At 52.8% G+C, this 14,767-nt stretch overlaps 1 long non-coding RNA gene across 3 annotated transcripts; it reads left to right on the top strand.

Moving 5' to 3' along the window:
• The first annotated feature begins 220 nt into the window (after window positions 1-220).
• On the top strand, window positions 221-13,304 carry LOC132218924 (uncharacterized). Of its 3 annotated transcripts, XR_009449326.1 has the most exons (5): window positions 221-1,143; window positions 9,470-9,698; window positions 10,293-10,508; window positions 10,962-11,090; window positions 12,446-13,304. It is a non-coding gene; the product is annotated as an uncharacterized LOC132218924 (long non-coding RNA). The 3 variants fall into 3 exon arrangements; XR_009449325.1 differs by lacking the exon at window positions 9,470-9,698 and having other exon boundaries at window positions 12,553-13,304; XR_009449324.1 differs by lacking the exon at window positions 9,470-9,698.
• The last annotated feature ends 1,463 nt before the right edge of the window (window positions 13,305-14,767 follow it).

Here is a 14,767-nt window from a genome sequence, read left to right as displayed (position 1 = left end):
CCTCCAGCCACACCACCCGCCCCTCCCAGGGAGAGACAAACCCCAGCTCCAGTCCCACAGGAGCGCTTAGAGACCCACGCAAGTTAGAGACTCACGCCTACGGAAGCGGTCACAGACCAGCTACCCTTGACCTCTAGGCACGCACACAAACACACACAGCCCCACCGCCCCGACCAAGGAATTAAAGCCCCTGAAATTGGATCTGGAAAGAAGTAGGGGGTGTCAGCTTGAAGGCTTCATCCCCAAGACCCGTGTGGGCAAAGGGGACGAAATCTGACCGCCCCCCCCCCCCAACTTCCTAAAGGGGTGTTGACGCCCGCAGAGACCAAAGGTCACACGCCCTCTCTGGGCGGTGGGGTGGCGGTGGAGAGGAGGCAGCTCTGGGGGGCATCAGCGACACTTCAAAGACCTCTCGGCCGGGAAGGCTTCCTGCGGGGGATGGGCGGCCGGGCAGTGGAGGGGAGACCCGCAGGGGATTGAGGTTGGAGGAGACTGCCCCCCCCTCCGCGCACTGCCCCCCCCCCCCCGGCCGACTCTTCCGCCGGGACCGCCTCCTTTTCACCAGCACCTGTTCAACCGGAACATCAAGGGGCCGGGGCCCGCCGTCTCCCCTCCCTTCGCGTCTATTTAGTACCTTTCATCCGGGAAGGGAGGGGGTGAATCCCCGCCCTGGAGGGGGATGGAGGGCGGGGGAGAACTTGTCCTTGACCTGGTCTGTGGCGTCAGGGATTTACTCCCTTAATCCCGGCAAAGCTAGAGTTTGAGGAGGTTGGGGAGGCCGAGTTCTGGGCTGCGGCCACCACCTTCCCTTTCTCCTGCAGGGACGCGGGATTTCCGGAGGGCTGCCGGGAAGAAGAGGTTCTGTCTGGACGGTCGGGGCGGGGGGAGGCCGGGCTCTGCGGCTTCCGAGCCCGGGGAGGGGGCCTCCAGCCCGGGGACTGTCGAGAGGGAGGGAGGGGGGTCTGCAGTTTGGGGTCGCTGCGAGGACGGCCACGCGCGGGCATCTTGGTCTGCCCTGTGCACTTCGCTCAGACGAAAAGTTAAACCAGACCCAGAGGGGAAGTCTCAGGAAATTACCTTTACCGACAAGAACAAAACGTCAGAACATTAAGCGCAAACATGTCAGCCCTAGCCATTCGCCAGGTTCGGAATATTTGAATATTTGCTTTCGGGACCGACCGCGGCCGGTGGAGGTGGCCGCAGCGTCGGGGTTTCGCGGGATGAGGGTCGCTCGAAGGCCCCTCGGTCCCTGCGACCAGGAGTGGGCGACCTGGAGACGGGGACCGACGAGCCTTTGTCTCGGGTCCGCACCCGGTGCGTAGGCGCCGCCGGGAACTTGTGGGATCAACGCGCGACAACACTTGCGCGTTTAGTAAGTGTATTGGGAACATTGTTTCGTTTACTCCTTCCCACGACCCTTGTGCGTGGGAATTAATACCCCCATTTCATGGGTGGAGTAACAGGTCCCAGCGGATGAAATGACCTGCCCGGAGTCACACAGCCTGAAAGAGGCAGTGCGGGGGTTTGAACCCAGCCCGTCCTCCGCCAGGGCTGCGGCTCCGCCACCACTTGTTCGCCAAAAGCCTGTGTCGAAATCGGACGTCCGCCCGTCCATCGCAAAGGTTCCCTTCGGAGGTCCGGGGGGCCCGGGGGCCCTCGGGCTGAGCTGGATTCGCGGCGAGTACTCCCAAGGCCGAGCTGTCAGACTCACTCCTCAGTTTCCAGTATTTTTCTGCGCACTTGCTATGCGCCTATACACATTTTTAAAAATTAATTAATTTTAGAGAAGCAAGAGCAGGACACAGCCAACAAATGGTTCAGATTCCTCGTGCTCTCTGTGGTGTAACTGAGCGCTGATGGGAGGTGTCACGCTGGTCCTGGGTGTGCAGTTTTTGGCCAGTGAGTGACTTCACTTTTCAGAGGCTCAGCTTGTCCCTCTTAAAGGCAGGCGTTAGCTGCTTCTGGCAAGAGCAGCGGGGGAGACTGAACGAAAATCCTTCTGTAAAGCGCTAAAGCACACAGTAGGCGCTCAGTCCTGCTCGCCCCCCGTCCTCACCTCTGAGCTTGCCAGGGCAGCGCGTTCCCGCTCCCTCTTCCCGCCTCCCGCATCCCCGCCCGACCCGCGGCCCAGGGACTAGGGTCGAGAGGACCAAACAGAAAATTATTTCCGCCCGCTCGGCCCGCCCCGCCCCGCCCCGCCCCGCCCGTCCCCGGAGCCAGAAGGGGATTGTGGGGCCGCCGCGGCCGCCGCCGGAGCTGAGCGGGGCGGAAGCGCGCGTCACGCTGCTTCTCGGGCCCGACCGCGCCGGCCCCCGCAGCTCCCCGGCCCGGGACTGCGGGCTGTGGTCCGGGAGGTCCTTGGACTCGAGCCGGCTGCCGCGGCGCGCGTTTCCACGAAGCCTGGCCCGCCGGTTCCCAGAAGCAAGCGGAGGAGGCTGGAGGGTTGGAGGTTTCGCTTCTGCTAGCGGCCGGGGGCTTGCTGCGCAGGTCCCGGCGGCCGGCGACACACCCTCTCATTAGAAAGCCCCGAGCTCCGGGAAGGGCTGCGCTGGCGCCCGCGGACTGGCGTTTCGTTTGCGTCTCTTTTGCATACTGATTTCTTCCCCGAAAGCACAGCTTCTGACCTTGGGGGTGTCCAGAGAGGTGAAGTTACTTTCCCGAAGTAACCCAGCCAGGAAGAGGCTCCAGGTGGTTTACCTGGCCGTGCAGGAGAGCCTGGCGTGGCCTAATAGAAAGAAAGAAAGAGGTGGCGCTAGAGCCAGAGACCTGAGTTCGAGACCCATCCTCGCTACTTACTGGCTTTGACCATGGGTTACTCATGTCTTCTTTTTAAAAATATTTTTTTTTATTGATTTCAGAAAGGAAGGGGGAGAGAAAGAGAAACATCAGTGATGAGAGAGAATCATTGATTGGCTGCCTCCTGCCCACCCTCTACTGGGGATCGAGCCTGCAACCCGGGCTTGTGCCCTTCAGTCCGCAGGCAGACGCTCTATCCACTGAGCCAAACGGGCTAGAGCACTGATGTCTCATCTCTGACCCTCGGTTTCCCCATCTCAGAATGCGGGAGGTGATAGCAAGTGAGCAATGACACTGTTAAGTGCCGGGCAGGGGAAGGGTGAGGGTGCTTTCCCCGTCAAAGGTTATGACTCTGAGGAGGTCTCTCCTAGGCCTAGTTGGGTGTGAGGGTGGGTGTACTGGTTCTTTCCTGTGCCAGCGGGATGGATACTCAAAGAGGAACTGGTGGGAGTGAGGGGATTCCCCAGGCCACAGGGGGCCAGTCCTCAAGATTATTGTAAATAGTGACTCTGCAGGGTGGGTTTTTGTGTGTGTGTGTGTGTTTTTCTCAAGAAGAACACAGGGCCCTGACCGGTTTGGCTCAGTGGATAGAGTGTCGGCCTGCGGACTGAGGAGTCCTAGGTTCGATCCCAGTCAAGGGCATGTACCTTGGTTGCGGGCACATCCCCCGTGGGGGGTGTGCAGGAGGCAGCTGATCAGTGTTTCTCTTTCATCGATGTTTCTAGCTCTCTATCCCTCTCCCTTCCTCTCTGTAAAAAATCAATAAAATATATATTTTTAAAAAGAAGAGTACAATGCCTCTGCCGTTAGCTAGCCGTGTGACACACAGTCTTTGCTGCCTTGGTTTGTCAATCTGTAAAATGGGGATAATTGGATCCCGTCCTCCAATCTACGGGGCGTTGGCAGCTCTAGCCAGCCAAGGTCCCCGCACGTGCTTTAAGAGTGGTGAGTCAGCCCTGTAGGGAGTTAAGATGGATAGAAAGGGAAGAGGTTCGTGGTGTGAGGTAGCCATCTACCCAAACTTTTCTCACAGTTATCTGGAATCTGGTTCCAGGCCTGCGCCCAGCCAGCCGTGTGACCTTAGGCAAAGCAGTTGCCCTCTCTGGCATTTGGCCGGGGGACTGGATCGTGAAATTCCCTTGGGGCTCACACTCTGTGGTCGATGACTCTGCTGGTGGGGAAGTTTCCCAGCTGGTGGATGACAGAAGAACAGCAAATTTGCCTGCTGCGTTCCTCTTTCCCACCAGTTCCTCTTGAAGTCTAATCTTTTAAATGGAAAAAGTTGTATTATTTGCCTGGCCGGTGTGGCTCCGTGGTTGAATGTTGACCCATGAACCAAGAGGTCACTGATTCAATTCCTGGTCAGGGCACATGCTTGGGTTCCAGGCTCAGTTCCCAAAAGGGGGCGTGCAGGAGGCAGCCGATCAATGATTCTCTGTCATCATTGATGTTTCTATCTCTCTTCCTCTCCCTTCCCCTCGCTCTAAAATCAATAAAAACATCTGTTAAAAAAAAAAGTTGTTTTATTTAGTCTTTCAGCAAACACTTCATTGAGTCATCATCAACGGGCCATAGGAGCTCCATAGAAGCACCTGGGATGGTGGGAGCAATAGACATGCTGTATAGAGAAATAACTTCAATTCAGGGCGATAGTTCTAAGAACGATGCTGACATGGGCAAGAAGGAAGTAACTGTTTATGGAGTCAGGGAAGGCCTGAGCTGGGACCAAGTAGGTGGAGGAGGGTCTGCAGGCAGATAAGGAGCAGGAGAGCATTCTGGAGGGGTGGGGGTGAGGAGACAGCACGCTCAAAGGTACAGAGGTAGGGCTCTGGCCAGGTAGCTCAGTTGGTTAGAGCATCGTCCCCGGATGCCAAGGTTGCGAGTTCGATCCCCAGTCAGGGCACATACAAGAGTCAACCAATAAATGCAAAAACGAGTGGGACAACAAATGGATGTTTCTCTCTCTCCCTCCCTCTCAAATCAATCAATTAAAAAATAAATAGGCACAGAGGTAGGAAACAGCAGTGTGCATTGAAGTTAAATAAGAAGAAAGGCATATCCTAAGCTTCACTTCATGAGTGCATAGGTGAGCCATATGGTCAAACTCCTTATACCCGGCGGCAGGGACACTAGGACTTTTACTGCTGTAACATTGTGGCGCCTTTCACCTGTATCTGTGATGAAGGGAAACGAGACCAGAAGCAGCCTTCAGAGAGGTCTGTGCATCGTGTCAGCGACGTGGAAGTATGTGTGGTAGGAGAGCAAGAGGAGGGTGGCTAGAGGATGACTGTGAGGCAAGAGCCAGATTAAGGGGAACTTGGCTATTTTGCCAAGGAGTTTGTGTCCATCTTCCACTCCCTTCCTCTCTCGGAAGTCAATAAAAACATATCTTTTTAAAGAGGAGGAAGCAATGCCAGAGTCACATGCTATTGAGAGGTCGAGGGAGGAAAGGGCTCTGGAAGGAGGAGGTCCCTGGTGACCTCAGCTGGAAAGTTCCAGGCACTGGTGGGGGTGGCGGGGGCTGCACTGGGACAAGGCGACGAGAAGGGAGGAAACAGTAGAGCACAGTGCTAGGGAGGTGGGAGGGTCAGCAGGCAAGGATGGCCACCAGTGGTGGGGATGATGATGATGATGACAATAGGGATGACAACAGCTCGCTTTTTAGGAGAACCAGTATGCCAGGCACTGCTACGCACCCAGCATGCTCCTTGCAGCACTGAGATGGGTTCTGTTCTTGTTCCCATTATATATATTTTTAATAGAGAGGAAGGGAGAGGGAGAGAGAGAGATAGAAACATCAATGAGGAGAGAGAATCATGGATTGGCTGCCTCCTGCCCACCCTCTACTGGGGATCCAGCTCACAACCCCGGGCATGTGCCCTTGACCAGAATTGAACCTGGGACCCTTCAGTCCACAGGCCGACACTCTATCTACTGAGCCAAACCAGTGAGGGCTTGTTCCCATTTATACAGGAAAGAAAACAAGCTCAGAGAACACAGCCAGTAGGTGCAGAAGCGGGATCTAAACCTTGACTTTAACCACAGGGTCAGTCTGAATGAAGGGGGCTGGTCTGAGGCTACTTCAGAACTCACTCTCTCCTTCTCCCCAGTCCTCTCCCTGTGTGACAGTACTGCAAATCCACTGTCACTTATTTAGGCCACCACTATTTGTTGACCTCTACTGTGAGCCAGATAACGGGCCAGACACTGGTGATGCAGAATGGATCAAAGCGGCTACAGCCCTGCAGGCACTCGGGGTGGAGAGGAAAGGCTGGCTGGTGGGCAGGCAAACTGCACCATCTAGTGTGATATGTGTTATGATGGAGGATGGACCACATACAGAGGGAGCCCTGGAGAAGATGAGAGCAGACAGAAGGAAAGGGATCAGGGCACCTCTCATGTGGCCCAGACTTGACCCCAGGATCGGGAGTTCCTGTGGAAGATGCTGAGTAGATACACATGTTGCAAAGTTCCCTGTGGCGTGGGTAGAGTTGGCAGTCAGAGGGGTTAAGATGGAATACGGAACAACTTCTGAAACGATGGCAAGTGCCAGAATGTAAGTTTCACAGGGCAGGGATTTGTATGTGTTGTGTTCACTGATGTATCTCAAGCATTCACATCAGCTTCTGGCACATAGTAGATGCTCAGTTAATACTCAGTGAATGAATGAACAAGTGAATGGGTGAATGTTTGAGTGTCTCTGGGAGTGAGGTAGGGGACCTAGACTGGAGTGTCAATGGGGGTGGAGAGAGGGGCGGTGCAGGGGCTGAAATCTAAACAAGGGGTGATTGGCAGTTGGCTGTCATGGGGTGGGAGGGTGACTCCCACGTTTCTGACTCCTGGAGAAGGGAGGAGGAGCAGGAGGAGGAGAGAGTCGATGGGTCAGGGCTTGCTGACTTTGAGGCGCAGTGGACTGTCCCAGATGAGGGCTGGATAATGCTTTCGAAGCACATGTAATATTCTGTCTGCCTCTTCTGCCATATTCTTGATGCGCTGGACAAATATCTTTGAGCACGGTCAGCAATAGGTGGTAACCGAAGCCCAGGCACTAATGAGATCACGCTGAGCGGCTTGCAGGTGCGCAGAGCAGAAGGCCAAGGCCCAGGCAACACCTGCATTTATGAGGGGGCAGGGGAGGGAAGCCAGGAAGGGGCATGAGAAGGAGTGTCCAGAGATGGAGCCCCAGAAAAAGTGGTGCCATGGAAACCAGGGAGGAGAGAGGAAGGAGGGAGGAGGCAGCCACAGGGCAGGTGTCTCAGAGAGGGGTGACTGGCCCTGCATGGTGGAGGGAGGTGATGTGGATGGCAGCTGGAGGAGAGGAAGACGATGTGGGTTTTGACAGCCTTCCTCGGGGCTGGGTTGTAAGCTAGAGGGAGACGGGGCGGCAGTGGAGGATACGGAGTCCGTGAGGCCTGGCCCCGGTTTTTTGGGACAGTCTCCAGCACAGGGCTTGGGTGGACCAGCGGGGGCCGTTTTGCTTCCCCCAGAGAGAATGGAAGAAGGGAACAATGGGGACGGATGGATGTGTGTGTAAGACGTTCTCTACTTGAAAGCATGTATTATTTATTTAAAATAAAAAAAGTATTGATTTCAAAGAGGCAGGGAGAGAGAGCTAGAAACATCAATGATGAGAGAGAATCATCCATCGGCTGCCCCCTGCTGGGGATGGAGCCCACAACCCAGGCATGGAGTCAGGGGATCAAACCAGTGACCTCTGTGTGCATGGGGTCCTATTAAACTGTAGGACGGTCAGTCACCCCTGGCGTCCAGGTCCTCCCGGAGTTCCCACTGTCCTCAGTGGGAAGCCCAAGACCTTACAGGGGCCTACGAGGTCCAATCCAGTCCGCTGCCTTAGCTCTCCCCCTCGCCCCCGTGCTGTTTCCTGGGCACCCGGGCACACTCCTGCCTGCTCCATCAGGCTCTCCTGGACCACGCCATGTAGCCCTGCACCGTGTGCCCTTCCTGCTCACTCCTTACCTGCACTTTTCCAACCTTCTTTATGCTTTCTCTTTGTTCTTAGCCTTCGACAGCACTCACCGGTTTATGTCTGTTGTTTATTGTCAGTCTCTCCCCTCGAATGTCAGGGCCACGAAGACAAGGATCTTTGTGGGTTTTGTTGCTGTTTTCAAGGGCCTAGACCTGTGCCTGGTACAGAGGAGGTGCTCAATCAATATTTACTGAAAGAAGGAATTCTGAGCCTCGGAGATGTGGGCATGTGACCTCAGGCCTGCCAATCTGATGCCTTCATGCTCTGCTCTGCGGGGCAAGTAACCAGAACAGAGGCAGGTGGGATCCCTCTGGCTTTGTTAGTCGTGCCAGTGGTGTGGTGCCCTGTGCCACGTCCTGCTGAGAGACAGCCCTGCTTTTTGCTTCTTGGCTCCACCTCCATGTGGTCCCCCCCCCACCCCATTTCTCTCTCTCCCTCTCTCTTTTCTTTCTTTTGCTAATAAGTCAGAGCCCGTTTCCTAGGCCCCTGACTGGTTCATTCAGAATCACTAAGGCCAGTAGCTTTTTGGTCATTGTCCTACTTAATCTCTCCATGGCATTTGATCCCCATGACCTGCCTGCACATCTCACCTCACATTCCTCAGCTGCCTTTGCTGGGGTCCTGTTCCCCTGCCCATCCCACCTGGACCCACATGACTTTCCCAGGAAAAGCTTATGTGCACCTGCAGTTTCTACCTTGACTTGTGTGCCCATGACTTAGTCCGGACTGCTCTCCAGTCCTAGACCTCCTTTCCCAGGTCTTCTCAGACCACGCCTACTTAGATTTGGTCATGGAGACCCACACTGTACTCAGCATCTCCCTATCCCTGGACTCACTTTCCTCTTGTAGGTCCCATCTCACTTCACTCTCTTCTGAGATCAAACTTGAGGGTCCTTCTCAGCTCTTTATCTCCTCATTCTTCTGGACCAGCTGCCAAGTTTTCTAAAATCTACCTGTCGCCTGGCAGGTGTGGCTCAGTGGTTGAGCGTTAAACTATGAACCAGGAGGTCATGGTTTGATTCCAGGTCAGGGCGCATGCCCAGGTTGTGGGCTCGATCCCCAGTAGGAGGCATGCAGGAGGTGGCTGATCAATGATTCTCTCATCGTTGATGTTTTTTTTTTCCCTCTCTCCCTTTCCCTTCCTCTCTGAAATCAATAAAAACATATTTAAAAAAAAAAACCTACCACGTCAACATTCTTAAGTTTCTCTGATTTCTCTAAACACAGTCCTTTCAGCCCTAAGCATCCTTGCAGCTGACCTTGACAGCTGCCACCCAACTGACCATCTTCCTTGTCACTCTATCCTCCGTGTGGCTCCTGAACCAATCTCTGGACCACACTCTGTGCTGGGCATTGACTGGGCGGGTTCCAGGACTCCACCCTCAGGCAGCTCTCTGTCTGAAGGGGAGCCCACACCCCAGAGACAGACAGACTCTAAGCTGAGAGAACAGACAGCCCACCCACCCTATGGCTTCAGTCTCTGGCCCCCTCGAGCCAAGTGACAGATCACACAGCTCCAGGTTCACACTCACCCTGAAACACAGAAAACAGGCCTCATCAGGATGAATGGAAGGGTGTCCTTGCTTTGAAGGAAATGCCAGTGAGGGATAACTTAAGCTAATTATCGAGTCATGCCGGAAGCCAATTTATAGACATTGTCATGTTACAAACATCATTTCTTAGCAGAGCGGCTTGGAGGCATCTGGGCAGCTGGGAGCCTGAGCTCATTATCTTCCCCTCCAACCTGCTTGTCTCTTCCTGCATCCCACCCGTGAGTCAGCATCAGTTGGGCCTCCGTTCCCCGCCTCCCTGTGGCCAGTTGCTTACAAATGCTGCTGATTCCGCCTCGAATACCTGTCCACACTTGAGGTCACTGCTTTCCTGAGGTCGTCACCATCCTTTGCTGCGACACTGGGTGAGTGGCTGAGTCTAAGCCTCCATTTTCCTCATCGGTAGAATAGGGTTTTTCTTTTAAACACAGTGAACATTTCACTGAGACCAAGTGTGCCAAACACCTCGCAGAGAGCTGGGCTCCGGCTGAGCGTTCAGGAAATGCTCCTTCCTTGTTCGCTTCATGCTTCCTCACCCTTTCCCCTGGCCAAGTGTGATCACATGACTTCCTTTGCTTAAGAGTGGTTTGTAATTGCCCGTCCTACAGGATAAAGTCCAAATTTCTTATCAAGGCCTATGACCCTTTCGCTCTGGTTCTCACCCACTGCCCTCATCACTGCTCAGCCACACTGACCTCCTCCATTCACTGACTAAAAGCATAGTTTGCCCTGGCAGGTGTGGCGTTGTCCTGTGCACACGGAAGGGTTGCTGGTTAGATTCAGGTCGGGGCACATGCCAGGGTTGCAGGCCTGATCCCCCAGTGGGGGCTGTGGGGGGAACAGCGGATTGATGTTTCTCTCTCTTACTCTCCCATCCTCTCTACATATCAACAAAACACTCTTTAACAAAACAGTAAAAACAAATAAAAACATAGTCATTTCAGAGTATTGTCTCACAGATTACGTGCTGATCCTAAAGAAGAAACTTCTCAGCCAAGGAATCAGCGGTCATCAGCGGAGCCCGCCAATCAGCCAGTCAGCCTCCGAGTGGAGCTGGCAGTGGCTCAGGCGCGGGAGGAAGCCTGAATGTAATCAAGCCTGTAGATCTAATTTCCAGTTGACAGGAAGCAGAGGGTACACAACACAACCAGAAAGCAACCAGACAAATCTAGAAGGTGGGACATGGCGTGTGTAATTTACTTAAAATACTTTATTTAGGAATTCAACAACTCAGTGCATAGGGGAGAAGCGCTACTCTAGATTTAAATGAGGCTTAAGAGATATAACCACATGCAACACGCAGGTCTTATCTAGATCCTGGTGGAAACAAACCAAGTGTGAAAGAAGCATTTTGGGGGGCACCATTAGGGAAATTTGAATATGGGCTGTTTCTTAGATGATTTTAAGGGGTTCTTGTTAATTTTGTAAGGTGTGGTTATAATATTGTAGTAAGAAAACTTCCTGAAGTATTTAAGAGTGAACAGTCGTGAAAACTCTAAATCACTTGAAAAGATTACAGTAAAAATGATAAATATGCTAAAATGTTAATAATGGTTACCATGACTACCTATTTAGGTAATGGGCATATGGAGTTCATTTCACGATTCTCTACTTTTTTCCCCCTTCAGTTTGAAATGTGTATAATGAAAAAATTTAAAATATGGATTTGAGTGCCAACTATGTACTCATCACTAAGCTAAGGCAAAAATCTAATGTGGTCCTTATCTCCCTGAAACATGGAGTGTGTCAGGGGAGAGGTGAGTAATCAATTCATCACACTGATCTATGAACAGTGACAAGTGAATGAAATCGCATGAAGGAAGGAACACAGGTCTCCAGGGGGGATCATGGTGGAAGCTGACCTGGTCACAGCCCGCAGGGGTGGGAGAGGTTTTCTCTGAGGCAGGAATGATTCAGGGGAGCTCAGAATAGGAGCAGGTGTGGGCCAGGCACAGGAGAAGGGCAGTGGGCGGAAGTGCACAGTCAGAAGGAACAGTATGTGCTAAGGTAGGCGAGGAGGGATCTTGTTGCTTTAGGCACTCAAGGTGGTCTGGGTGGCTGAAGGGAGAGAGGAGGTGGAGGGGAGGGGACCCGTTCCCAGATTCACCTGTGAGTCAAGTGAGTGATTGCACTCTTCATTCTGAAGCAAGGGGAAGACATGAAACAGTTTTAAACGGGAGTGGGTGGGTGGGTGGGTGTAACCCAACCCAGTTCGTGGCTTAGAAAGATAACAGGTGGCTATGCAGAGGGCATGGCAGGATGTGGGGGGGCTGCTGGAGTGGGCCGGAATGGAGCTGGGGAGACAGACGTGGGGTGTCATGAGCACAGGACTGGCCGAGGCGTTGTCTGGGAGGTGCCAGGATGACCCCTGGCTGTGGAAGTGGGTGGATGCAGGAGCCAGACACTGGGAAGGTTTTCCTTGGAAATGGACAGTGTGGCAGGGGAGGGGCTCCCTAATGGCTTGCTGGGCTTTTGAGATGCCCGAGATAGGAGCCGAGTGGGCAGCCAGGTGTCATGGTGGGAGCTGAGAGGAGCGGCGAGGGCCGAGCTCCCCGGTGGCTGGATGGTAATTGTGGAGTGGGCACGGGAGACTGTCCAGAGAGAGAAGGGAGAAGCTCTGCACTGAACCTTCGGGCTGAGGGAGGGAGAATGAGCCTGTGCTGAAGACCCAGGGGAAGCAGAGCGAGGCAGGGAGACACCAGGAGAGCCAGGTGCCTGGAAGGCAGGGGACTAGAAAGTTCCTGGAAGGAGGAAGTGGCCAATCACGTGGGACCCTGCTGAGAGGTCAGGACTGAAGGGCTGACAAGAGCCGGCCAGTTTTAAAGAGATGGAGGCCACTGGGGCCTCAGCAAGAGCTATTTCGGTGGCAGTGGAGGTAGAAGCAGATGGAAGTGGGTTGAGGAGTTAGTGGGAAGTGAGAAAAGGAAGACAGTGTCTAGACAGCTGTTGTGGGAAGTGTGGCTATGAAGGGGAGGAGAGATGGGGGCTAGAGCCTGCAGGGTCCAGGGAAGATTTGGCTTTTTAAGGGGAGAGACATACAAGAGAGATACAGGATGACTCTGAGAGGGCAGAGGGACAGGACCGCTGCCAGGGCATCCTCTCCACTTAACAGGAGTAGGTGGCTGCTGATGGCTGCAGGTGGCAGCAACAGGACAGGCGCTTGCTTGGCTCTGGAACTCGTCTCCCATGCCTCCTTTGTGCGGCCCTGCTCATCTTTAGAACCTACGTGGAAGGTTATCTTCTCTGAGAAGACTTCCCTCCTCAAGGTCACCCTGTCTGGACGATGGTCATTCCTCTGTTGCTACTTCTCAAATGAGCCGGAACACCCATCTCTCCCACCAGACTGTGTCTCCGTCATTTCCGAGTCTCCAGGGCCTGGCTACAAGGTGGATGCTCGGTGATTGTGGATACATAGATGAATGGGCTCATTCTAAGCATGTGAAGAAGGTATAACAGGAGGGCAAGCCTGGAGTAATTGCTGGGGATGTGGAGTAGGGATGGGCAAAGGGAAGAAACAGGAGAAGGGGAAAAGGCTAAGCCTCTCCCAAGAGCACTTGCATTTATCAAGGGCGTCATGGGTCAGGCGCTAAGCACGGGGTCTCATTTACTCCTCACTGTATCCCCGGGAGGAACACTGTCTGCTTGAATATAACCTGGCTCCCCCTAGTTTACCGGAATGTAAGCTTCTGGGTGGGGGGTTGTTTGTCTTGCTCACCACTGTGCCTCCAACACTAGCTAGGCATGTAGATAGGGCTGCCAGGTGACATGCAGGATGCCCAGTTACATTTGAATTACAGAGAAACAATAAATCCTTTTTAGCATAAATATGTTCTGTATTTCTTGTGCTAAATTTGGCAAGCCCGTGCATAGTAGATGTTTAATAAATGTTATTGAATAAACATTACTTAATTACAGGACACCCGGGGGATACGATCAGTCAGTTCCAGACTGTGGGAAACCTAGATGATAGTCTGGTACAGGGGTGGGCAAACTTTTTGACTCGAGGGCCACAATGGGTTCTTAAACTGGACCGGAGGGCCGGAACAAAAGCATGGATGGAGTGTTCGTGTGAACTAATATAAATTCAAAGTAAACATCATTACATAAAAGGGTACGGTCTTTTTTCTTTTTTTTTTTAGTTTTATTCATTTCAAACAGGCCGGATCGGGCCGCGGGCCGTCGTTTGCCCACGGCTGGTCTGGTATCTTCAGCGAATAGGTTGCGAGGAGAAAACAAGAAGAGATAAAGGAGGAATGTACACATCAAAAGGGAGTTAAGCCTGCCGGTGCAGCTCAGTTGGTTGAGCATCCTTCCATGCACCAAGGGGTCACCATTGGATTCCTGGTCAGGGCACATGCCCAGGTTTTGGGCTGGATCCCATTCGATCCCCAGTGGGGTGTGTACAGGGGGCAGCTGATTGATGATTCTCTCTCATCATTGATATTTCTTTCTCTTCCTTCCTCTCTGAAATCAATAAAACTATATGTAAAAAAAAACCCAACAAAACAAAACCACAAAGTGTTTCCCCTGATATTTCCAGTAGCCACCTGGCACCATGAGTAGCCATTGCAATATTATTGACTCTACATAATCAAACATTTTTAATTGTATGAAGGAAGATGCTATTTCTGTTTTACAGATGAAGAAACGAAAGCAGAGGTTAGGTAACTGGCGCCCAAATCACACAGCTGGTAAAATGATGAGGCTGGCATACGCATAGACCCACCTGAGTCCAGAACTTCAGCTATTAACTCCAGGTGCACATTTCTGGGAGTAGAGCACAGTGTGGGCATGGGTAAGGGGTGATGCATCCCTGCTGGTTTGGAACCCAGATCCTGCCTTAGGAGATTCTAGAACAGCCGTGGGCAAACTACGGCCCGCGGGCCGGATCCGGCCCGTTTGAAAAGAATAAAACTAAAAAAAAAAAAAAAAGACCGTACCCTTTTATGTAATGATGTTTACTTTGAATTTATATTAGTTCACACAAACACTCCATCCATGCTTTTGTTCCGGCCCTCCGGTCCAGTTTAAGAACCCACTGTGGCCCTTGAGTCAAAAGGTTTGCCCACCCCTGTACCAGACTATCATCTAGGTTTCCCACAGTCTGGAACTGACTGATCGTATCCCCCGGGTGTCCTGTAATTAAGTAATGTTTATTCAAGAGATGGCTCCCCTCTGCGATTCATTGTCATGGGGTAGACAGACTCTTGGTTATGAGCATGGACTTGGGACCTGGGTTGAGTCCCGGCTCTGACACTTGCTAGCAATGTGACCTTGGGCAGATCTCACTTAAAGTCTCTGCCTCTCACTTTCCTCATGTATAACATGGACGTTAATGGAAATGTAAAATGGCACAGGTTGGTCAGCTTAGAACACAGTTCTGCAGTTTCTTCAAAAGTCAAACGCGGATTTACCATGTGACCTGGAAATTCTA

This window comes from Myotis daubentonii, chromosome 16 (genome assembly GCF_963259705.1).
Source record: "Myotis daubentonii chromosome 16, mMyoDau2.1, whole genome shotgun sequence".
NCBI lineage: Eukaryota > Metazoa > Chordata > Mammalia > Chiroptera > Vespertilionidae > Myotis > Myotis daubentonii.
This window is presented reverse-complemented; position numbering and strand designations above follow the sequence as displayed.